At 31.6% G+C, this 26,217-nt stretch overlaps 1 long non-coding RNA gene across 1 annotated transcript; it reads left to right on the top strand.

The window, feature by feature from the left end:
- The first annotated feature begins 13 nt into the window (after positions 1-13).
- Positions 14-6,794, top strand: LOC143052822 (uncharacterized). Its single transcript, XR_012971261.1, has 4 exons — positions 14-418; positions 2,736-2,920; positions 4,414-4,429; positions 6,357-6,794. It is a non-coding gene; the product is annotated as an uncharacterized LOC143052822 (long non-coding RNA).
- The last annotated feature ends 19,423 nt before the right edge of the window (positions 6,795-26,217 follow it).

Here is a 26,217-nt window from a genome sequence, read left to right as displayed (position 1 = left end):
ATAAACCAGGAAGAAAATTAAACTGATTAAATGGCTCGAAGGTCAAATCATATATCGGTAGGAATTGCAAATATGAGCGTTCAGTGTAGTGATCATGTGTCAAAGAGTAAGGCTTTTACCCAAAATGGAGTTATTGATTCGGTTAATCGAAAATCAGGACAACAACAACAAACGGGGATGGTCGGTAATCGAGGATTACTCGCGCATACGAATGAACATACACATGAACTAATCGAAAAGAAACAACCAGTACTGTTCATAAGAAAACAAATTGGTGACAGGAACGAAAGGAGAAGTTCTAGTGCAAAGTTTAGATCTTACTCAAAATTGACAATTCGGAAACAATCCTTTATCGGTTGGACATCAGAATGTATGTTACCAATATGGAATTTTGCGATGGCTGGTTTCTTTTACAAAGGTAAATAACTCATAATCGCAAATCCACGATAATAATACCAATTGCTGTTATATGTTAGTCTCCACAAAAATGATGCTTTATTGTATTATAAAGCTATGTTTGTTGCTAGTCAAGTTAAAATGTGCAAATATATAGTGCTATTTATTTCGTTAATTCAAATAAGTTCTGAAATCATACAACTATTGTTGAAACTATCATTAGACTATTTTGAAACAATGAAATGTGCGTATAAAATTTCAAATCGTAATGTTTTAACCATTGTAAAACACTTCAAACAAAGCATTTTTAACTTTTATTTGTGTTTAAAACTATTGATTGTTAATACATTTTACAATTTTCACACACTACACGTTTCCTTTCCTCATTTCCTCATTACAGATAACTGATTTCTTTTCCGGATATTACTAAGTAACGATATAGTGTATTGCTATTTGGACTGAGTAGGATTGATATTGTCTTTTTTTTTAAACTCATAAGTCGAAAATAAACTTATTACCTCATTGTTTAAATAAAAAAGACACAGCCAATCAATAGTAGACAAACACAACATGGAAAACTAATAGTTATCAAAGGTACCAGGATTATAATTAGTAATCCGGACGCGCGTTTCGTCTACATAAGACTCATCAGTGACGCTCATATCAAAATATCTATAAAGCTAAACAAGTACAAAGTTGAAGAACATTGAGCATCCAAAATTCCATAAAGTTGTGCCAAATACGGCTAAGGTTATCTATGCCTGGAATAAGAAAATCCTTAGTTTTTCCAAAAAATCAAAGTTTAGTAAAAAGGAAATTTCAAAAAATGACCACATTATTCATATTCATGTCAACACCGAAGTATTGACTAACTCTAGGTAACAGGAACCTCACCAACAAGTGTTATCGTCTTGATATGGAAAGAGTGAGGGGTGCTAAATGTTTATCTATATAATTCAACCACATGTTATGAATGTGTTTTTTTTTTCATTTTGAGGATGGGTGTTAATGGCATTAATTTGATTCTTTCCTTTCATATGTTTTCACAACTTTTATAGACTCTGTACTACAACTCAGAACTTTGACATCTTCTTTTTATTTTCAAATGTCTATCGGGTTTTTTTCCACACATTTATCGTGTACCCATGTTTTATTTATTTTTTCAATCACATGTGTAATCGTTAAATTACATTTTATTTAAAACAAATATTTTATCGTATATTCTTACGTTTGATGATCATAAACAACTGTCGTAATCAACGAGCTTTCATCATTGTTTCCGTAGTCATATACATATTACAGACTTGAAGGAACTGAAATTGAAATATCTGTTACCTCATATAACAAATCATTAAAGTATTTGATTTTTAAGTAGCCTAATTTTCCTCTTTTAAATTTTATCATGCTAGCATACTCTTCCGTGGTTAAATTGATTTCAAACTGTATATTCATGACCTAAGTGATGGCTTTTTGTTAAGGGCCCAATTGAAGGCCGTCTCCGGATGTGGGATTTAGCTGTTTTGAAGACGTTTGTTTTCTGCTCTTTGGTTCAGTTGTTGTCCCTTTGACAAATTCCCCCTTTCCAATGTTCAATTTTATTGTGATTGGCTTGCTCGCATCAGTAAAAAGTGAGATTAAAAAGGATAGTAGTTTTTCAGTCAACATACTTACAATCAAGTTTTCGTTTGTGAAACACTTTTAAACTACAGTCAGTGGACAAAAGTGTGTTTTCATTCAAAAAATGTCCTATCATTTCAACTAAAATCAATATTTTTCAAAAAAAATATTTTTAAATAACTACACGACTGATTTATATGAAATAAATACCATAAGATGTAGCAATGTTGAAAGTTTAATTGTGTATTTGGCCTTAATTTTATTCAGGCTCGTTTTCATTTTCTTACGGGATGAACACAGAGAAAATTGTTTCTGGAAAAAAAAATGACTAAAAACTAAATCGCACAATTAAATTATTGCTCATGTTTGTTTGTATATTACATGTATTACTCGCATGTAAGTAACTTTTCATCAAGAAACAATCAAAGATATGACCCAAATTTTGTTTATCACTTACTTTTTTTCATAGCAAATTAAAAAAAAAATAACATAATTATGTTTGTTGACTAGTCGGTGCAAAATTTTAAACAGTCCATATCAAATATATATTATTTTAATTATCGAATAAACATTTAAAGCTACATTGATATAATTTTTAGTTATAAATAAGGCTGATAGACACAACACTTTCACAACAACGAAACGATAATACTAACATTAATATATCAAATGAATAACACCCACCCAGTCGTCAACAATAGACAGACAATTTTCTGTTGCAGGATTTGCTGACATCGTGGCTTGTTTTGAATGTGGTCTCGTACATAGACGATGGCAGAAAGACGACGATCCTGTCAAACAACATATTCATTTGCAACCTGACTGTCCGTATGTAATGGATCTGATAGCAGATGGTATTCAGTCGTGTGTAGACTTTCAAAATTTTGAGTCAAATAGTTGCAAAGAGGTAAGTTTTCCCTAAAAATGCTCTTTAGTAAAATATGTACAAATAGAATTATTTACTGTTTATGGGGAAAACTACAACACCAAAGTCAAGGCTATACAACAATAGCAGTATGAAAGCTAAACATTGTAGAAACAAAAGGTGCGAATAGGAAAAGAAATGCACGTTTACTGGTAATTTCTTTGATACTTGATGGCGGTATCAGTTGATGTAGAATGGTAATATAACTAAAGTCAAAAAAATACAAAACGGGATGTCCCTAATTAAAAAAATGAATTTAGTGGCAAAATCAAAAGTTCATACACAAGAAACGAATGGATAACAATTGGCATATTCCTGATTTAGTACAAGCATTTTCTTATGCAGTATAAAAGTGGACTTAACCTTTTTTCATCTACCTTTACCTCACATATGTTTTCTGTTCGCAATTAAAACTTGTTATTATTTGTTGTCTGAGGTGATCATAGCAACCATAAATGTTACAATTTAGTAAAAGATATAAAGCTGTACATATACAATCATATTTCACTCAATTTCGTTTGTATATTATATTATTTTCGGTATAATGTACATACAAAAGAAATTGAGGATCATATTTGACACCGCGGTTGGACAAAACTTTTAAAACGCTTGAATAATCAAATAGGAACAACGCTTTTTGAAACTTATAATAATTCATAGTTAGAATACAGGCGTTCTCTTCTCAATATCAGCTTTTTCTTTCCTTTTTATGGCCCGCAACGAAGTTGTCGGTGCCATATAGTTTAACCCTTAATTCCGTAATTCCGTCATTCTGGGCATAATTACGGGCCCTGGACTTTGATAAAATTGTTGAAAATCACAGTTATACAGACTGTTGGAAATCACAGTTATACGGACTTTTTTTCTAAACACTTTCAGATATTGGGATAATTTTTGGTATGTGAGTTAATCAAGATGAGTTACAGATCAAGTTTAAGTTTTGTTCCGCTCGGCTAATTTTTGCCGAAAGAACGGGTTATGGACTTTGATTAAATTGTTGAAAATCACAGTAATACAGACTTTTTTTCTAAACGCTTTCAGATATTGGGCTAATTTTTGGTATGTGAGTTACTTATGATGAGTTACAGATCAAGTTTAAATTGTGTTTCGCTCCATTAATTTTTGCCAAAATTAAGGCTTTACAAAATCGATTTTTGCCAAAATTAAGGGTTTACAACTTTGAAAATTGTTCAAAATCACAGTTACATGTATGCAGACTTTTTTTCTATACACCTCCACATTTTTCGCTGATGTTTGATACATGAGATCACCAAATATTTTGTGTCCACATGTGTTATTGAAATTGCAGATTTTTTAACCTTTTCAGACGGGAACATTCGTGTCGCTTTGGTACATCTAGTTTTTTTGCTGTACTTAAAAAATGCAACGAAACATAACAACTTAAACAATATACAAATGTAGCATATTTACGGGTTTATGATGGAACATTATCAATGTGACTTCTTCTGTTTTAGAATATGGAAATTAGTGGTAAGTAGTATAGAACTGTTATTTCCTATAAAAAAAAACGCTTTCCGAAGGACGAAAGTTGGTCATCATTGTTTTCGGTATTTTCTACTCGAGGAACAAATGTCAGACAAATGAATTCTATGAATACCCCGAGGTTTATATTCCCTTATTAGTCTTCCCTTCTTTAGATATTATTTACTTTTTTAGATCGATATTTTGTATAACTGTAAGACAGTTAAAATGTCATAACGTGAAAGTCGTTGGTACAGTTGTGTAGGTTGGTTATCTTAAGGATCAATTTGCTATAACATTATATAATTCAGGAGCTATCGTTTGTTGACGACTAACTTTTTCATTTTCTTATGTATTGTTTTACATTTAAACTTAAGGGGTCTTTCATATCTTACTGAGTGGAAAGTGGTCTGCTCCTTGCTTAAACCGAATAATTGCAGATAAATTATCAGGCATATTCGATCCGTGGTAGAGAGTTGTTTCATGTCAAATACCTAGTTACCTAAAGATAGAGTAAAACTAGTGTGTTTAATTTAAAGTGGAAAATCATTTTCATTTTAAAAGATCTTTCGATCTTCATTTGAATTCAAATTATCTCAACCAATTATTTCCCTTTGAAAATAATATTGAAGAGGTCATGACTTGGTTTATCGTTATTGAATACATGTTTCATAGTTGACGATGGACATGCTGATATTGTCGTAACTACAATCCCGTCCCTTTTCATTTTTTATGAACACACTCAAATTTCATTTTGTTGATGCTAACATGTACCTCCGGGCTTTGAGTTTGAGTTTGTTGACTATTGTAATTTGCAATTTTTTTTCGATACGTCCCTTATGGACGCTCACAAGATGACAAAGTAAAATCACAAAAATACAGAACCAAATGGCTTAAATAAAAAGCCAAAACTCATTAAACGAATGGATAACAACTTTCATATTCATGACTTGGTGAAGGGATTTTGTAAAATATGCGGGATTAAAGCTGGTTTTATGCCTCGCTAAACCTCTCACTTGTATGGAAGTGGCTTGTATGACAGTCGCATCAAATTTCTGTATTTGACAACATTGAGTGAAACAAACAAAAAACACAATAGGCACAAAATGTCACAAACAGAGGTTCAGAAGTCAACATAGTGGTATAATCTAAATCACTATAAAACTAACAAATATGTAACAAAGACGCAAAAACGGCATATAGACAAACTCCATTACCAAAAGTGAGACAGAAAACAAAATTTACAATAGCACAATAATGGGCTGTAACAGTACACAGCCACTTCCTATGTAACACAGAAACACAATTAGGCATAGACGAATTTCACTATCAAAAATGAGACACACGAATACAAAAATTATCATAGAAGAAAAACAAAACTATGATTGGATGTACATGATGTATAAGTACAGAGCCACGCCAAATAGATTACAATGAGACGAATTACAGAATACTAAAAAAGTTATTAAGATGATAAACAACGTCATGAAATAGAATCTATACTTCAAGACCATCGTTTGTTATTTGAGGTTTTGTTACCTTAAAAAGAACTTTAATGAAAAAAGACGAGACGTTCTTTGACATACCCCTAGTTCATCAACTTTCTTCTCAGACACTGGTGACATTTTACAATGTCTGAGTAGGGGCTGAAAATCCAGAAAAGTTTTCAGTATGATTCGTTTGGTGTAAAAATAGCATAGATAAATCGTTCTTGATATTGACAGTCGCCAGTAGTTTGATAAAAGTTTTAATCAATATACCATCATGCACCTATTTACATAATGTCGTTACATCGTTTACTTGTGACACAACTTATTGGACAGATATGTTCTTGTATGTTACAACAATCACTGAACGCACATTTACATTTGAGCTAAAAAATACAATAATAAAGTATGTAGATCTTTAAACGGTGAAATACATTTATTTTCCTTAGATGAATGTACAGGTAGAAATAAAGTAGATACAGCGGCGACTTCATCTATTAGTTCACATGACTCAACGACCGATGAAAGACTGCAGTGCAAAATTTGCCTGACGAATCCGCTGGAGATAACAATACAGCCATGTGGCCATTGTTCTATGTGTCAATCCTGTTATACTTATATTAGAAATGAAAACAACAGATGTCCTATTTGCAGAGTTCCAATAAAAAATACCATTCGAACATTCTTTCCATGAGAACATTTCAGCATATACTAGACATAATATATACTGATCAGTGTTAGACGGATAACAATACAACACGTTTATTGTATGAAGACTCTAGTTTTTAAACGCATATGGTGGAATTAACATGACTTATGTAAATGTTTGCTGTGTCAATATTTGTACTTGTAATATACCCTTTAAGAAAAGATGATTTTTTACATAGTACCAGACTATTATTCTGGCATGGATAAATACCATATATCCTTTGTTAACCTAGCATATGTTTGGTGGAGCAACTAAATTTAATTTGTTAGATTTTTACTTAATTTTGAAACAAAACAAATGCCTCATTGGCACCCATAACCCATATTCTTATAACTAATTAGAATTTAATTAGACAGTTTTTGATATAGTACTCAAGATACATTTGTAATATAAACTGCATTGAGAGTTAGGAATTTATTTCTTTTTTTTGGTGGGAAATGAGTATCTTATATCCGTATTGCATGTAAAATGCACTTGCAATGTTCGATTGCTCTTAGAAAAGAATATATTGTATAATGTTTAAGAATCTTCTGGTAAAACACACCATTAGAGATCATCACAAAATGACTTCTAGTGTTACCGCATGCAATGGACATTGTACTAAAAAAATTTTGTTAATCATTTTACTTATACTTATCTTCTCTGCAATAACCTTTAAGTTAATAGTTTGTGAGACTAAAATTTAATTTTAAAATCTGTTTTTTTTTTCTGGCCTTATACAAATGCCTAAATGGGGCTTTCAGATAATTAAGGACAATACAAACACATTTCATTCATTTTGTCTTTGTAGTGATTGAAATATCTTAGTGTTGTCTGCGAGTATACGGTGGTATTGTGTATAAGTTTTTATGCTTGCAAATAAAGACACTTATGTCAACCAGACGGCACCTTAACGACAACAAACAACAACAAACGACAGATAGTACCATGAGGTATTTTACAATAGATTGTGCTCCCATTCTTGTTATATAACATCTATTTAGAACACCGAATTCGACTTATCTTAATGTATGAATTTAAAAACTAATATTCATCACAACCATAGCTGTTGAATTCTGTGTAATTCTCGTGATGCTTTGTAATAAGTATTGCCATATTTCAAGAAGATTGTCAACTCTGCATTAGAAAATAACATTGCGTTTGGAAAGATACATCACACAGGATATGCAAATTTATAAAGCAGATAGTACCATTCAATTCATTAGTATTCTAATCAGTTTGCATGAGCTCAGTGGAATCTACGGTATCATAGGCACTCCCTTATTAAATTTGAGTGGAATGATTTCACAGGTACAGTGACAAACAATAGACAAAACCATTTTTTTCTTACGGTGACTAGCCGAAATACAATGTCAAATTTTGAAGCCAGTGAACAAAACAAAAGGACTCATTCCAACCAAATCCACATGTATGCATTAATGAACCATCAACCAAAGGACACAAATACCAAAGTACAAATTTTACTCTCATCATAGATATGACAATAAACAGTAGTAAGACTAAACAGATATCTTAGCACGATATTAGGCTTTAAATTGTCACGTGTCTAAATAGGTGCGTGCATACATAAATTACAAATTATCATTGATTTTGATTCTATATACAAAAATTTTAATTTCACAGTTTTACTGCTTTTCAACTTCTTATTAACTGTGGCCTTCAGACTGCTATAAACCTAATTCCTCCATGAGCTGTGATATAAGAATCATATCAGGCTCATATTTGGTAAATCATGCAAGCGTTTCCTCTAAATAATACTCATCAGTGGCGCTAGAATAAAATAAAGTTGGAATACTTTATCATATACGAAGTAAGAAAGCATTAAAATCATACATTTAAAAAAAGAGATGTGAGAAACTACTACGGCAATATATATATATAAGTTAAACAGCTTCAGTGTTTTGAATAATAAGACATGATTCTAGATGCATCACATATAAGTGTACATTAAACATTTTTTTGTAAAACGAAGATATGAATAATTATCCTTGTACCAGCAGTTGGTATCAGGTTATTTGTTTCTTTTTGCATTCATCAAATAAAGACGATATTGTTGACGTAATTGCAACATATCTTTACAATATTTCATTTAAAAAGAGAAGTTAAACCGAAACAGAACGACACTCGGGGCGGGAGAAAAAGGTTGAATTGTTTAAATGTCATTACTGCAGCAATGCCATGGAAACAAGTAGATTTAACATTATGATAACAAATATCATTTAAACAATTATCTTCAATCATATAAGTCTTCAACACTTAAAGTAGTACACTACATCTATAAAAAAGAGATATAATATGTAATGACTGACAGCTTTATCAAGATGAAAGATGTTTGACGAAAAATTGATAACTCGACTTGCTTTTCTCATATAAATACATATCGTTATGCGTATATTAAAACCTATTTATTTATCCATGTAGGGTAACTCAAGTTGTCAAAATTAAACTTCTAGTATTAATGAATTATATTTCCTTTACATAAAAACGCCGCACTTTGTTTACAGTGTAAGTGTGTTAAAAACCGAAATCTGCTAGATAATTTGAACATTTCTTGTTGTAATAAACAATTGTCCTAGATTTCCGTTATAAGGACAATCTCTTTAATAATTTCAATTGTTCTTATGTCAAGTGATTTCTTTGTTTGAACTAAACAACGATAATTGTTTATGTATGACCTTCAACTTTTATAAAATTGTGAACAAACATTGTTAAGAAAAAATATGAAAAGTTCCGCATTTGTTTAAGTTTTTTGTTTTTTTTTAGTTTTTTTTATGTTTCATTCATTGCGATTTAAAGCTATTTTTATTGCAATATTTCACTTTAAATGTCATTTATATAATAGTTATTTGTAACGTTTAGTTGCTGCCTAATCGGTTATCATTTGATATTCCCGTGCTTGCATTTCCTATCATGATTTTCTTGATAGAGGGTTACTGCTCACAAGGAAGCTATTAAATCAAGAGTTCCAAATGGTGAAGTTGAAATCATCCCTTCGTAAATTTTACGGACGCCATCACGAGTTGGTTGACCGTTATGGAATAACCATTTCACAAATGATATCGGATATGTTCCTCACGTCGTAACTACAATCCCCTTCCCTTTCATGAATTTGACCCACCGAATTAGACTATTTACCGGATTTGTAATCACATAAGCAACACGACGGGTGCCGCATGTGGAGCAGGATCTGCTTACCCTTCCGGAGCACCTGAGATCACCCCTAGTTTTTGGTGGGGTTCGTGTTGTTTATTCTTTGGTTTTCTGTGTTGTGTCGTGTGTGCTATTGTTTTTCTGTTTGTCTTTTTCATTTTTGGCCATGGCGTTGTCAGTTTGTTTTAGATTTATGAGTTTGACTGTCCCTTTGGTATCTTTCGTCCCTCTTTTGGTAGTTAATCATTCATAATATAGAATCAAAATTTAAATATGTACATGAGAATGCCAAATATTTTAAGAACGTTTGTCTGCCATCTACATTTTACATGAAAAATGGGGTTAACTCCTGCATCTTTATATATTAAATCTCAAATCTTTCAACGCAACCAGTTTATGATCTACTTCCATTATTTCAACAACCTTTTACTAAGTTTTTACTATAATGAAAAACAGAATGTTAGTTGAATCTTAATAACCCATCTGGAATTGAAACGGGAACAACACATTGCACTCATAACCAGTCAATAAGTGTACAACACAAATATCCTTTAGTTTCAAAATTGTATTGTGTTCAAATGAAAGATGATAAAAAAAAAAAAGCAAAACATACAGTATTACATTGATGCACTGTTCTTGTTTATCATTTGGAAAAAGGAAATTCCAATTCCAATATTACTATAACAGTCGTTCTTCACTGTATAGTAAGGGTGATCATACGTATCTTATACTAATCCAAAGCGTGTCATTTCAAATCAAATAATTTATAGTTTGATTTTGTGTGTCAAGCTGTCGACTACAAAACAAACTTCTAAGAAGTCCTCACACACTATCTGATGTATCATGATAAGATATAGTTTGCTCAAGTTAGAGCTAGAACTATTTTTAGCTGAAGTTAAATGATGCTAGATGCAATCCAATATCGACAATAATATGTTTTAAAAGGAGTATTTAAAGTTGAAAACAAATTATAATAAGTTTTTACGAAAGAAGTGCTATCCACTTTTAGAGAGGGGTTCATTGTTAGTCTCTGTTAAGCGATTAAAGTTGATGACACCGACTCATGCAGCCAACACTGAAAATAAATAAACAAGTTCCACTTAAAAATTCATAAAAAAGTGCGAAGACAAATCCTTAGAATTATTTGTTCGTTGTTATGCCAGGTGTACTATGTAAATGAAATATCACTGAATAATTTTGTGTAAACGAAGCTCTTTTCATAATTACTATTAAAAAAAGACAAATTCATATATATAATACAAACATTATTATTCTTATTTAATGTTTTTTTTGTATACATTTTTTAAGATGCATTCAGTGTATTATACATTGTTTACTTTAATCAATACTTGCTCTTTATTGTTCCGATGTTTACATTTGAACAAATGCGTCGACATAGTTGACTTATTGGTTTGCTCTGTTTTAGAAGCGCAGGAATATTCAAAACAATTACCACGCCAAACATGGAAACAAACAAAACTACAGCAATCAATCCCAAACCTTGAGATGATTTCCTGCCGTCTGGAGCACTGGTCAGTCGTCGTATAGTGCTAGATAATTGCGTTTTATCTACTAATAAGTGTTGTCTGATTTTGGTAATTTCTGGAGCTTATATCTCAAGCAATTCAAGAGGTGTGTAATTAGTCGGTTTGGTATATCAGCTGTGCATTCACATTCACATGTAGCTTCAACAAATAGAATATCTGAAATTAACAATTCTTTATGAATAACTAGTAATGCGCTGCTATCTGTGTTGTCATACTTGTTGAAACGAGCAATTCAATGTCCGAACTATGCGTATGAATATTGCAATTTTCATTTACTAAACCAGAAAAAAAAGTACAATGTACATATTGTATAGACAGATTGATAAATATAAAAAAGAAGATGTGGTATGATTGCCAATGAGACAACTATCCCCAAAAGACCAAAATGACACAGACATTAACAACTATAGGTCACCGTACGGCCTTCAACAATGAGCAAAGCCCATACCGCATAGTCAGCTATACAAGGTCCCGATAAGACAATGTAAAACAATTCAAACGAGAAAACAAACAGCCTTATATATGTAAAAAAATAAACGAAAAACAAATATGAAACACATAAACAAACGACAACCACTGTATTAAAGGCTCCTGACTTGGGACAGGCACATACATAAGTAATGTGGCGGGGTTAAACATGTTAGCGGGATCCCAACCCTCCCCTTAATATTTCGTGAAATAGAAACTAATTCGCTTATTCTTACGGTAGCAAGGCATTTGGTACCTTGGCAATTTCGTACCCAACTTTTATCATTTTGTACATACTCACAATAAAAACCATTTCGTACCCGATTGGCAAATATATGCTCACTTTGTCATATCTTATATTTGTAAAAGTTATATAAAACAAATTTAAGAAATTAAAAACATATTAATCTTCCATGAGGTATGAGATGGCATACTTATAAATCTTCATGTGATACGAAATGGCATACATATGAATCTTCATTGAGGTGCGAAATTACATACATATGAATCTTTCAAGAGGGTCGAAATCGCATATATAAAAATCTCCAATGAGAAACGAAATGATAGGCGTTTAAACTTTCAATGAGGTATATGTACGATTGGTATGTTCATGTTAATTTTCCATGAGGCACAAAGTGGTCAATGTACGAAATAGTCAGAGTACAAAATGGGGGGTACGAAATGGAAAGGGTACGAAATGGCTTTAATTCATTTTATCAATCTCGTTCTCACATCTAAAATATTGTTAAAACACCAAACTAAAAATACAAAAATAAAAAAGGATCCCTTGCATATGGGACTTGAAGACTTCAGACATGCTCTAAATCTTAATCAGGGTCTACTACTCCTCCAGTGAAATCCGTCGAATATACGTGCGGACAACTAAGATCAGTGATGTAGCTAGGCACCATACAAACTACTTTGGTAGTCTCATAGGAACATGTTCACCTCGAATGCAGAAGGTTATGTTTGTGAACCTGCCATGTCAAAATAAAGGCTTATCAAATCATCATCATCATCATCATCATCATCATCATCATCATCATCATCATCATCATCATCATCATCATCATCATCATCATCATCATCATCATCATCATCATCATCATCATCATCATCATCATCATCATCATCATCATCATCATCATCATCATCATCATCATCATCATCATCATCATCATCATCATCATCATCATCATCATCATCATCATCAAATGGATGACAAATTTAAAACGGAAAATATCGCTGGACAAAGACAAAATTATTATATCTGTTCTATGTCAGACTGTTCAGAGTTCTCCTTTAAATGATAATTATATTGTGTCACGATAGGTTAGGGTTTTGCTAAATGTAGATTTATGGTGTTGGAATGTCATGAAATTTTTTTTTCTCACACCGCTCAGATGATATTAAAATGGTTCAAAGATTTGACAAAACAAATATTAAAAAGATATATGTTAAAAGGGCTTTGGTAGTATCCATTATAGTGTTTTTCGTATGCAACTATTAAAATCTTACCCGACAGTAGCTTTATTCCATACAAAGCCACACTTATATAAGAAGTATACGTAGATCTCAAGCATTCCATCTCATGGAATACAGATATTATGAAACAGTTATATCAATTCAACATTGCTACTATTCGAAGTTTTCTTCATAGGTTACAGGTAGCTTTTCAAGTAAATTTAATATATCAATTGGTTCACATCCTTTTTTTTATTGATTTCTTAATTATTATTGTTCAGACAATACGATTTTAATTGATCATTAAATTTTTCAAGTTTACAAAGGACTTGAAATCATAAACAAACTGAAAAGACGATTTAGGATTATTAGAAATGATCAATATCTTAGCTTGATGATGTGAAGTTAAGGGCATTTGATAAAATCTGATAAATTAGATTTATTTGTCAAACTAAACAGAAAGTCACCAAACGGTCTTCAATGCAGCGAGAAATTCCCACACCCTGAGGTGTCCATCAGCTGGCCCCTAAACAAATATATATACTCGTTCAGTGATAATGAACGCTATACTAAACTCCAAATTGTACACAAAAAACTAAAATTAAAAATAATACAAGACTAACAAAGACCAAAGGCTCCTGACTTGAGACAGGCACAAAAATGCGGCGGGGTTCAACACGTTTATGATATCTCAACCCTTGTACTTGTAACTGTAAAACAATAAAGCATTTAATCATACATTTGTTTTCAAAGGAAATATTCAAAAGCACACATAGTCCAGCTTATGTAAAAAAAAATAGCTCAAAAATAAAGAGTATCTATTCATGACAAACAGTCAGTAAATACATAACAACAGCAATTATAAGGCACACACAAAGAGCAAATGATCAACGCATATTTTGCTGTCCTCATTTCAAAATAACAGGGAGGCCTTCTACACGGAGCAAAAAAATATATCTAACTGCAATTGTTAGGGGAATGGTACTTAAATGTAGCTGTGAACTGATAAACGTGCTTATCCTAACAATGGAAGATCTTAAGTTCGAGCACAACCTCGCTGATGTGAGAGTTTTTAAAATGTGTACTTCTTAAGGATAACATCTCCGGGCTAGAGTTAAATAATCTCATGACTAACCATGTCAGCTTATAGTGGAGCGGCGAAAGTTAAAAAAGTCGCTTAGTTAACGAGTTTAAATTACCTAAATACCTCATGGGATTTTAATGGCTTAAAATGTCTATCGATTATTCAACTTCTGAAAAATGTTTGTCGTCAAAATAAAATGTGGTACAAATGACGTTAAAAATAGCCTTAACTGACGTTACCCAACTTGCATCGTATACCCCACTGCTGATTCGGTACTCATATTTCATATCAAACACGTTCTAAAAAATAATTTGTGAACGAAATTGGTAAATATAGTTATTCTTGAAATTCATACAATTTAAGAGCACTTTTAAAAAGTCCTATATGGAGAGCACAATGCATCTGAAAATGGTTGAAAATAACAGTGAAAAATCATCGTTTTTCACCTAGCATTATTTGCACGTGCAGTATAGTTGTATTGTAAAGGCACAACAATAAAGCCGTCGTATAATACTTCAATCGACTCGATTTACTTTTTGCAGTAAATTCTTTATAAGATAAATTTTTGGCTAAATATCGGCTTTTTATTGAGATTTGAAGTCCGAATATTTGTCACAAATTTACCGACATTGTTGTGGTTTCTATTTATAGTCCAACATTCAGCAATTTTTCGAAGGTTGATTGTAGTCGTTTTCAAGCATATTTCTTGTTCATTTTGTAATTTCCGAAGCTTTGTGATTAATTTATATTGTTTGGTATTGTTGTGTATTAGATTTTGTTGATTTCAACGGGAAAAGTGAATATCATTGTAGGGTTTGTTTGGTTTTCAGGTGTGTTTGATTTGTTTCTTATTTCATCAAATGGACAATTTATCAGTCTCATTAAAACTAGTCCCTCCGAATGCCAAAAAAAGGAGAGTGGAAGTTGGTGTTGACAATTGCATTATCTGCAATTCTGTTGATGAAGAAAATTTGATAACATCAACGGAATCTGGAAGATAAAGCCTGATAAATGCTGCAGCAAAGAGACGTGATGATTTGTTTAGTTTTTTTTATGAGTTCTGCAATGAAATATCTAGTAAATTACCCGTATTTAGGTACCATAGATCATGTTTTAAAAGCTACACAAGTAAACATAATTTAAAAGCAGTAGCATGTTCTTCAGCTGAAAAGGAAACACCAGATATAAATTACGATTTCTCTAATTCTTTGGTGCCTGGAAATTATGATCACCCTCTCGATACATCAAAGTGTATTATTTGCCGCAAAATGTCACATAAAAGGGTGAAAACATTACATACCATTTCATCCGCTGAGCGGTTAGCCAATCTTAAAGATGCTGCTATTAGAGCATGCGACGCTGAAATGATTGATCGAATAGAGAAAGAGAATTTGCTCAATAAAGCAGCGTATCATGCAGCATGTCTGACTACATACTTGGCATATAGACCAAAATCAAATGATAAATCAGCGTATGATTTGGCATTTGAAAGAGTGGTTGAAATAATAGACAGAGACCTAATTTGTGACAAAAAGTCTCTTCTATTGTCATCACTCTTGACAATGTACCAGTCTTTTTTACCTGATAAAATAAGTAAGACCTACTGTAATTCCTCCAAGCTTAAGGCTAAACTTGAGAAGCACTACAAGGATGCAATTGTATTTTTTGCTCAACAAGGACAAGGTTAATCTAGTATTGTATTTGCTAGCGACATTTCCATTGGTGACTCTGTTAAGGCAGCTAATAGCATCAAAGCAGAATTAGAATTGCTTGAGATAAAAGCCGACTTGAGTACATGTAGCTCCACCAAAACCAATGAACAAACCGATATGCATGTACTCTATGCAGCCGCCTCAATATTAAGACAAAAAATGGAAAATGTATACATTTCTGGAGATTATTATCCTGCAAATGACGATTTATGTTTTTGCCAAAATGTAGAAAATTGTAATAATGTCCAGTCAGTATCCGCTGACATAGCTGATGACACAGATGAAATATCATGAAAATAGTTTTTGTTACAATATTTGATAGTTTTATTTTGGTTTATTATGGGTTTTTTGTCCCACGTTTCAATTTTATGAAATTAAACTCATCATAGATACTAGTACCAAAATTAACGTTCACGTCTTAATGTTTGAATAATTTCTACAAAATGCTTGCTCTCATTGTGTAGTTTACCACTCCAATATCTATATTATATCAAAAGGTATCTTGTATTGAGAAAGTTCATTTAAGGAAAACTCAGTGACATGTCTTATCCTTCAAAACTGAAAGGAAATTTAGCACGGCTGCACATTTTTATTGTTTTATTTATAAACTATGCATTTCGGATACTCTTTTAAACACTTTTTTCCTGAAGTATTTAAGAAATGCTATTTGTCGAGGTGAAATATCAAGGTTATTTTGCTACTGGTTTTTATTAGGCTTTAAAATTTGTATACCACAGACTACCTTCAAAAAAGTTAAATATAACGTTCTTTTGACGTCAAGTCCAAATAAAAAAACACAAAGTTGTATGAACTAACACATTGATACATAGTAATACTCATTTAATTTATTGAATAGATTATTAATTTTGAAAAATATCAATGGTATTGTTTCTCGAGATGAAAATAGGATTTTTTAAGTGATGACCTTTGACCTTGATTTTCGGCATAATGGTACCAGCTTTCATATTGACGACACATATTTTCAAAAAGTACACGATTTCAGCTTTCCAACGAGCTATTAAAAGTCCATGAGCAGTCAGGGGCATTACTTAAACAAGTAACAATTAAAATTACCTATACAAGTAATGTTGAAAACGAGGCTTATTTAAATATAACTTATATAAGTTATTTTTCTGAATATTATTTTTATAGGTGTCCAAGAATACAGATTTTACTAGCTTTAAATAATTTTCACAGTTATCTGGTTATTTTTCCCTTGATATATAAAAACTAATTCTTCAGAAACACTAATTAACTTTCCGATGCACTTATCTTTCATACCGACGCTTCTGGGTCAAAGATTGGTCTCTTGGGACTATTAAATTATCATTTTCCTCTAAAATCTTGAAGGTAGACTGATATACATAGATAGATACTTGTGAATTAATTAAGACCTGAAGTTATTTATAATTTGTAACCTAAATCAATTATATATGTGCCTTAGATAAGTGTAATTGCTATTATTTTCAAAAATGTTTAAAATAACTTATTCAAGTAATATTTTTGTTATTATTTTCAAAGTAACCCTTCATCTCTATACTCCTCTCAAATTTGATAAATTCTTTATTTTATGATATAAAATGTAGTTTAAAATCATGAAAACTACATTTAGTCTATGTTTCTATTGAAAATTAAAATAACTCTATTAAGTAATTTTATTGTATTTAAAATAAAAAATTACTTACATAAGTAATTAAAAAAAATAACTTGTTTAAGTAACGCCCCTGACTGATGAGGTATTTAGGTAATTTAAATTTCTGAAATTGTCTGCTCCGCCGCTCCACTATTATGAAGTACAATCTAGGTCAGATGTATGACTAGAAATAAAAATTTCAATCCAGTTTTAAACGTAAATCGGTTTTTATATCAACCAGTCTGCGCACACGCCAACCAGTTATATAGGGATAATAACAAAACAAATAAGACATGTCTCTCTTCTTATTTTAAAAATTTATAACGTAATATCTACATATTGCATCAATGCATTTTACCATGTACATTTTATTCTAAAATGCCAATTCTCTGAATTTTTGGTTTTTCTTCATGTAAATCATCGTCAAATTTATAATTATTGTATAAAAGTATTTAGTTTGAAGGCAAAAATATTTCTATGTAAAAAAAAAATTCAAAAATTCACCAGTTTTGATTTATATATAGTTTATTTTAAATTGTAAATTGCTCATGCTAAACATGTGTCTTTCATAACTGGATTAGTTCATTTTTTTCACAGATAAAATATCATTGACATCACCATCAGCATCCAGTCACGGAAAGACGGTTATACCTGGTAGCGAATCATTACATAGTACTATAGTCAGTGGTAAAATGGGAACACATAGTTCAGGAGAAATTACAATAATGATTGGACCTTCAAATAGCATGTCATTTCACGAGTCATTAACAGGTCATGTGCCATTAGCTGAGGGTATCAATGGAAACAATTAACATCAATCACTATATCACAATTCACCATTAGCTGAGGAATTAACTAACAGGAACTGTATAGTGCCAAAAATGGAATGCATACAGGTACAATATATAGATAAAATCGCTTTTCTCTGTTGAATACATTTTTATATCTATCTTAAACCGTGAATATTCTATTTCAATTTAATATAAAAAAAAAAAGATGTGGTATGATTGCCAATGAGACAACTATCCACAAAAGACTAAAATGACACAGACAACTATAGTTCACCGTACGGCCTTCAACAATGAGTAAAGCCCATACTGCATAGTCAGCTATGAAAGACAATGTAAAACAATTCAAACGAGAAAGCTAACGGCCTTATTTATGTTAAAAAAAATGAACGAAAAACAAATATGTAACACATAAACAAACGACAACCACTGAATTTACAGGCTCCTGACTTTAGACAGGCATATACATAAATAATGTGGCGGGGTTAAACATGTTAACGGGATCCCAACCTCCCCTAACCTGGGACAGTGGTATAACAATACAACGTAAGAACGAACTATAAAAATCATTTGAAAAAGGCTTAACTCATCAGATGGACAAAAATACAAGTGGACGTGGACGGGTACTAATACATCCCGACACAAAAAGACAAAATGAACAGATCTGAGAGTACTCGCAGTTATCTGACAGCTAGTTCAAAGCCACTAACAACCAATAAAAAAATCATGCATCTAAGACTAAACTATCAATCCATACACATCCAACATCCAATGGATTTAGTGTAAAGACGTCATAAACAGCCAGAGAAAAACATGACCTTGTGCAATGTCAAGTTGCAGGTATCGACAAATTGTAGATCCATGAATATGTATATGTATGTAACATACAAGTAATATTTAGTTAGCTTTTAATTTACTGATAACAAAATTAATATGTATACCAATAAAAACAATATACAATGATCTTATTACAGTGTTGATAAGGTAACCTTTTAAAATAAGTTTATTTAAAGGAGCAACAAGTTTACATGGATCATTTCTAAATTTTCGGGCACGGTTAACAACATTTCCGTAAAAATGAGTATGTGCTATCCCGTTTGAAAAAAGTTTTCTACAGGTACAACCAAACTTCAATACCAAATCTTTATATCTATGGAAAAAATTAGTAAAGGTTTTAAGTAATTTATGGTAACGATATCCCTGGTTTAATAATTTACCAGTAATACATAGGTTGCGTTCGTTAAAATCAAAAACGTCACAACAGACACGGGCATAGCGAACAAGTTGTGAAATATAAACACCGTAAGATGGAGCCAATTCTGCTGAAATTAACAGCAACATTATTTTGGGAAAATGAAAAATATGATACAACAACATAATGAAATGCAAGTAATACAAATTCAAGAACACACGAAATTTATATAATTATTTTAAACACATTAATTACTATGACGAGAGGAAGAGGTTATACAATGTAATAAGAAAACCTAACAATCTCAAGACTTTATCATTATTATCTTTTAAATGGATAATGAATTAGTTGCTGATTTCATGTAGTGTTTGTTTTTGTCAGTTTGGCTTATAGCATCATCATTTGCAGTTTGTTTTTAAGTTTGCAAATATATTTGTTTTCCATGCTTCTCTGAAACAGTATTTTTTATCTTGAATTTTACATATCAATAACAAAGTATGATTTTGTTGTTTCAATTGAAATTCAATTCACCAAAGCCAGACAAAAGAGCGATGGGAAATATATGTCTGAACTATACTCATTATTTTACAGGATGGACGGCCCATATTCAATCAAGCCAGTATGGTGATATATTGACTTGTGTAGTGTCATATAAACTCGGATATAAACTTGGTCAAAAAGAAACTGACGGTTGTCCCTCTTGTACATGTCTAAAATAAACTTTTCTTCATTTTAATTCATGTTTTCATTTATTAGCTTTATATTTATAGCCGAAATATCCTACGTTATTTTGGTCTCTATTTTGGACTTATTATATTGGCAATCATACACCATCTTCTTGCGTTTATGCTAACACAATAACAACAACCAACGTCATAAATAATTGATTCGGTTGGTCGATAATTTTATCAAGTGTTTTGATGTGATGAATTACAACATAATCACACCATATACACGATATGGACGAAGTATCACTTTAACTAATTATGAATCAATTGTACAACCCCCTTCCCTTTCATGAATGTGACCTACCGAATTAGACCATTTACCAGATTTGTTATCACATAAGCAACACGACGGGTGCCACATGTGGAGCAGGATCTGCCTACCCTTCCGGAGCACCTGAGATCACCCCTAGTTTTTTGGTGGGGTTCGTGTTGTTTATTCTTTAGTTTTCTATGTTGTGTCGTGTGTGCTGTTGTTTGTTTGTCTTTTTTCATTTTTAGCCATGGCGTTGTCAGTTTGTTTTAGATTTATGAGTTTGACTGTCCCTTTGGTATCTTTCGTCCCTCCTTTGTATTTCTGTCTGTTTATAAATTATGTTGTAAGATATATTTCTTTTGCTTCACAGCACGACTGTTTTATAAAATTTTAGCTTGATACACGATCCCTAACAGAAGTTCTAGTGAAATGCAAAACAAATAATACATCCACTCTAAATGAATTTTATAGTAAGAAAATTATGTTTTCGTCAAAACATCATGTTGAAGGCTGTACTTTGACCTACTACGGTCATGACGGTTTCCACTTAAATGGAAAGTTGTCTAATTAACATTGATACCATATCATCTTGTTTCTATCTTTGTTAACCTTGATAATAAGTGATACATTTCTATCCATCTGCAATTTAGCAAAGTTTTGCCATCCGAAAGATGAAAATTAAGATTAAAGGTTCCGTTTGAAACAACATTCATCACACAGTTGTGAATTAAAATACAATATCTACTTATATTCAAAAATGTTTTCATGCATTGGTCCCGTCCATGTAAGTATTACTGTGTAAGAAAACTTTATCTTTATATGCTGCATATACAAACACGTATGAAATTTCGAACAATTTGTGACCAGGTATTTTAAAATAACAAAATATATTATTGCCAATGCAAAATCGTATCGTCAGAGATTACATTACGTAGATGTGAGCCACAATATGTGGTATACTAGGGCCTAAGGCGGCAATAAGAACAACACAAACCTCTGAAGAAGGCCTGACATGGCGAAATGTAAATCTATTCAGAGAGAAGAAATAAGCAGAGGACCAGATAAATGAAAAACAAACAAACAAAAAAGAAATCATATAGTCCTTTTATCTGTAAATTTAAATCGTAGTATCGGTGTGTTTTATATAGTATAACAAAGTATACTTAGATCTGCACGACTGATGTAAATAAAACATTCACTGGCTTTGGTTGTTCTTATCAGTCCATCTAAAGTCTAAAATACATTGTTTTTAAAGCTCTATCTTCTTTATTCCTCAATATTGAACATTTGTTAAAAAAATGAAATCAAAGTGCTGAATAGCTCTGAGGGGAAAGACGGCCCTTGTTTCTATTCAATTTCTTTTTTTTTTGTGGGGGGGGGGGTATCTTTTGATAGTCTTCATATAAAGAATGAAAAAAAAGAAAAGCTTAAACATGTAGAAAGGTTGACAATATTGAAATGAATTGTTGTTTACTGTAATTTCCTTTCCTTAGTTTAGGATTCAATTTGGACCAATGGAAGAGATCTGCATCTTCTAAATCTAAACATTCGATTAAAGTTGATAGTTAATTATCTAAAATTCAACTGAATTCTGCCATTTGACAACAACTATAATATTTTTGGAAATCTTAATTGTGTACCACTGAACTGCAGGCTAGGGCCATTTTACATTTTTATTTTACAGTACTCTTAAGATTTTAATGTTTTTTCTTAAGAAAGTTTGGACTGAAAAATCTATTCAGTTTTAGATTTCCATTGATCAAGTTCCCAGTTACAACTCTCATCACAGGGATACCGGTACTAATAAAAAAACAATATGAATGATGTAAACTGTGTTTTCAAATCCTACATTTTAAAATATTTCTAAATTTCATGAATAAATACAATGTAGGTACACACAACAAAATGCAATATTTTTAATGTAATTCAATTTATTTTTACCATTACAATGATTATGTTGGTACACAAAGATTTAGTTTAAATGGAAGACTACTAGTCATATATCAAATGAAATGTCACATTTTAAGTGTTCAGATACATTAAAGTTTATTTTAGTGGATAATTACTTATCAATTGAGGTGCTCCTGAATTGGAGGAAGATTCTCAAAACAGAATTTTACAGAAAAAAAATGAAAAAAATTGTTTCTCTCCCCTATCATGTATCCCCACGATCTTTGTTTACTTTGAAACAGAAAGTTGTTGACCTACAAATTAAAGTATTGCATGTTGATGTTTGAATCATCTACAACAAACATTACTATGTTTAAATTTAAGAAATACCAATTTTTAATTAGTGCACGATCTCTGAGAATGATTTAAATAACCAGTGAAGGATATCCCTGCTTCTGCGTAGTGTGGCATTCCAACAATGACGTCACTATAAAATACAATGTAGGTTGGATATATTTAGAATATCTCGTCAAACTGATTTTTCCGGATTGTAAAAGAAACATAAATAGTGTAAAGGAGAGCTCAAGATACGATAATTTCGCGAGAAACAGAAGGGAAATGTGTAAAAAAGTGTTTAAAGTCAAACTACTCATTTGTGTGTCTCCCCCTCGTCAATTTCAGTAAGATTTGTTGGGTGGATTTCCACACTATAAAACAAAATGAATGATGTGAGGGAATGTCACTCTGGTCAACCCCATAGGGGATTCACGGCTTGAAGCCGTCTTTCCCCAAAAACAACACGTTTATTAATTTCTTGCGTCCGAAGCACTTTTCTAGAATGACTTTCATCAGGAACGCTCGCAGCCAAATATTTAAAATCCGAAGATATAGAAGTACCGAAAATCGATGAAGAGGTATGTCAAAAATACCTAAAATAAATAGCCAAATTTATCTTAAGCCAACTTTGCCTGAGGGAGTTGTAAATTTACTAATAGTTTCATAATAATTTCAAAATTTATAAACGGACAAATTCAGTTAAGTTTGTTAAATCATGTCAGTACCGAGACACTAACTACAGAGCTGGTGATACCCTCAGAGACTGATAGTCAGCAAGCAGAGGTATCGACCCAGTCATGTAAAAAATAGAAAACAACACGTTTAATAATTTCTTGGTACTCCAATAAACAAATTTAAATTCTGTGTTTCATATTGTGCAGTTATGTCAGCAGTTAATCTTTGTAAGTGTTTTGAATGTGCGTCAATCAATGAGTTTGACGTATTTCAAGCTGACTATTTTGATTAAAGTGCGTTTATCACGAAGTTATTGTTTTATCTGAACAAACCTAGTACAGCTGTTACTACAATCGTTTAAGTGAAAGTAACACTGCAAGATGCATGCGCCTGTCACAATTTGTTTGGCTTTATCTTCCATAGCAAGCAAGTGATATATAAAAGTCCAGAAAAGCTGTTTGGTCGACATGGGATTTCTTATCAAAACTAGTTCAATGTAATCGTATGGAATCTTACCGTTAGATTTTTTTATGTTTTATGAATGTGTATGCGCAAAACAGTCTTGATTAATATTAGAGCAATAGTTTTATTCCAAGGGCGTATGGTGCTTTTCAGTGGGTGCGTAAATTAGTCTGTTTGTTTGAAAATTATTAAAGACAAACAGCGGTCTACAAATAAAACAGTCGAAAACTAAAGACTCATCTCAACCAAACTGATGACGAACTCATGCGATCCGTATCTTTTGTTTCGATAATATTTGAAGGCTTGTAAAATACTCTATATCTGTTTTTTTGTATGTTGTAATTTCTTTCTCAGATGGAAATCTACAACAAAAAAAGTAAGACAAATTTCGAAAAATTGACATGTATCTTTTGAAGTTCGCTCATGCTAGAATGCAAACAATGATATGTTTCTTTGTGTATACTGCTATATCCAAATTGTATATAGTGCCAATTCTCGTTTCATCACATTGCATATACGAATTATTTCATTATGAACAATGTTCGATAACTGGAAGTTATATTTGGAAATATATCACCATGTAACTATTTATTTCGCGTGTGTTTAAATTTCGCTAATTTCGCTGTAAAGCTTAAAAGAGGGGCGATGGAGGAACAGTCAAACTCACAAATCGAAAATACATGGCTAAAAATGAAAAAAGACAAACAGACAAATTTAAGACTAAGCAACACGAACCCCATTAACAACCGGGTTAGATCTCAAATAAGAAAATTGTATTATTCGCTGTAGCTTAAAAGAAAGGCGATAGATACCAGAGGAACAGTCAAACTCACAAATCGAAAATACATGGCTAAAAATGAAAAAGACAAACAGACAAATTTAAGACTAAGCAACACGAACCCCATTAACAATCGGTTAGATCTCAAGTAAGAAATATTGACAACGCCTAAATTTCACTTAATATTTCAAAGTGTATCAAAATTTGAAAGTTCTTGTACAATATGTTCTTATAAATGAGTCTTTTGTGTTGTTAAGGTGACAAGGGTGTCTTCCTCAATCTTAAATTTTGAAGTAGCAGATAACAATTGTTCTAGATCTTTAATGAAAGGTGCAGATTTTGAAACTTGGAATGTAAATATAGAAAAGTATGTGTTTTATCATATTAACGACTGTAATTTCCCCCAAAAAAATCACCATACTTGTGTTTGATTCGATTTTTTTCGACTTTTGAAAAAAAAAGGTAAGATAAAAAAGATTCAGTAATTTTATAAAAGTAGGTTTTTTTAATTTACCTATTCTAATATGTAGCATTTTAGTCGGGTTTTTTTTTTATTCAAAAACATGTTATAACAGCTATCTTCTCACACTTTATTTAAAAATTCTATTATAAAACTTTTTTTTATAACGCAAAATTTAATTTTTCATGTATAATCTATAAAACAAAAATCTGACAATTTTGCACAACCTGTTACGTAAAAAAGATCTCGTAACCCATACTTTATATTATATTTGTGAGAAAAGCATGACAAATTCTTCATTTTGATAATATGGTTTTAAATCAAAACGATTGCTACACATAGTTTTCGCAACTCGATCTTGACAACACGGCAGTTAATTAGTGCCGAACTTTTGTATTAATAAGTGTCATAATCTGAACAAAATGCATTTAATGAAAAAAGAAATAATAACTGTCAAACGGATTTGTATTACTCATATTTCATTTGTGATTGATTACCTGTCGGTCATTCAATCATGATTAGTTTCATCTTTACCAAAGCCAAAAAGTTAGATTTTGGCGTGTATCTTTTGCATTCAGCAAATATTTAACAGATTTTTTTCGAAAAAAAATATCTGATGAAGAAATTATCTAATTAGCATACTTAAAACAGTAAATATCAAGCAGTACAAATATTCGTACGTGTGATTGTTACACTTTTGTGTTATAATAGTCTTAGCAGCCACTTCTATTTCTATATGAATTAGATATAAGTTTGATTTATACGAACGGATTAACATGTATAAATTATCATAAAAACCGAAGCAATGCTAGAATACTGCTTCTATCAAATCAAAAACAAAGTTTAGTTTTATCGATACATATTTGCAGTTTAAAAATTTGTCAAGTATTGAAGCATACTGTTATGTACATGTACCTGCTGTTTCCTAAACATCAAATTTGGGATAGCTTATCAATCAAATTGTTTAAATACGAATATCAG

Source organism: Mytilus galloprovincialis, chromosome 11 (assembly GCF_965363235.1).
Source record: "Mytilus galloprovincialis chromosome 11, xbMytGall1.hap1.1, whole genome shotgun sequence".
Classification (NCBI taxonomy): domain Eukaryota; kingdom Metazoa; phylum Mollusca; class Bivalvia; order Mytilida; family Mytilidae; genus Mytilus; species Mytilus galloprovincialis.
The sequence above is the reverse complement of the archived record's forward strand: the minus strand, read 5'-3'. Positions and strand labels throughout refer to the sequence as shown.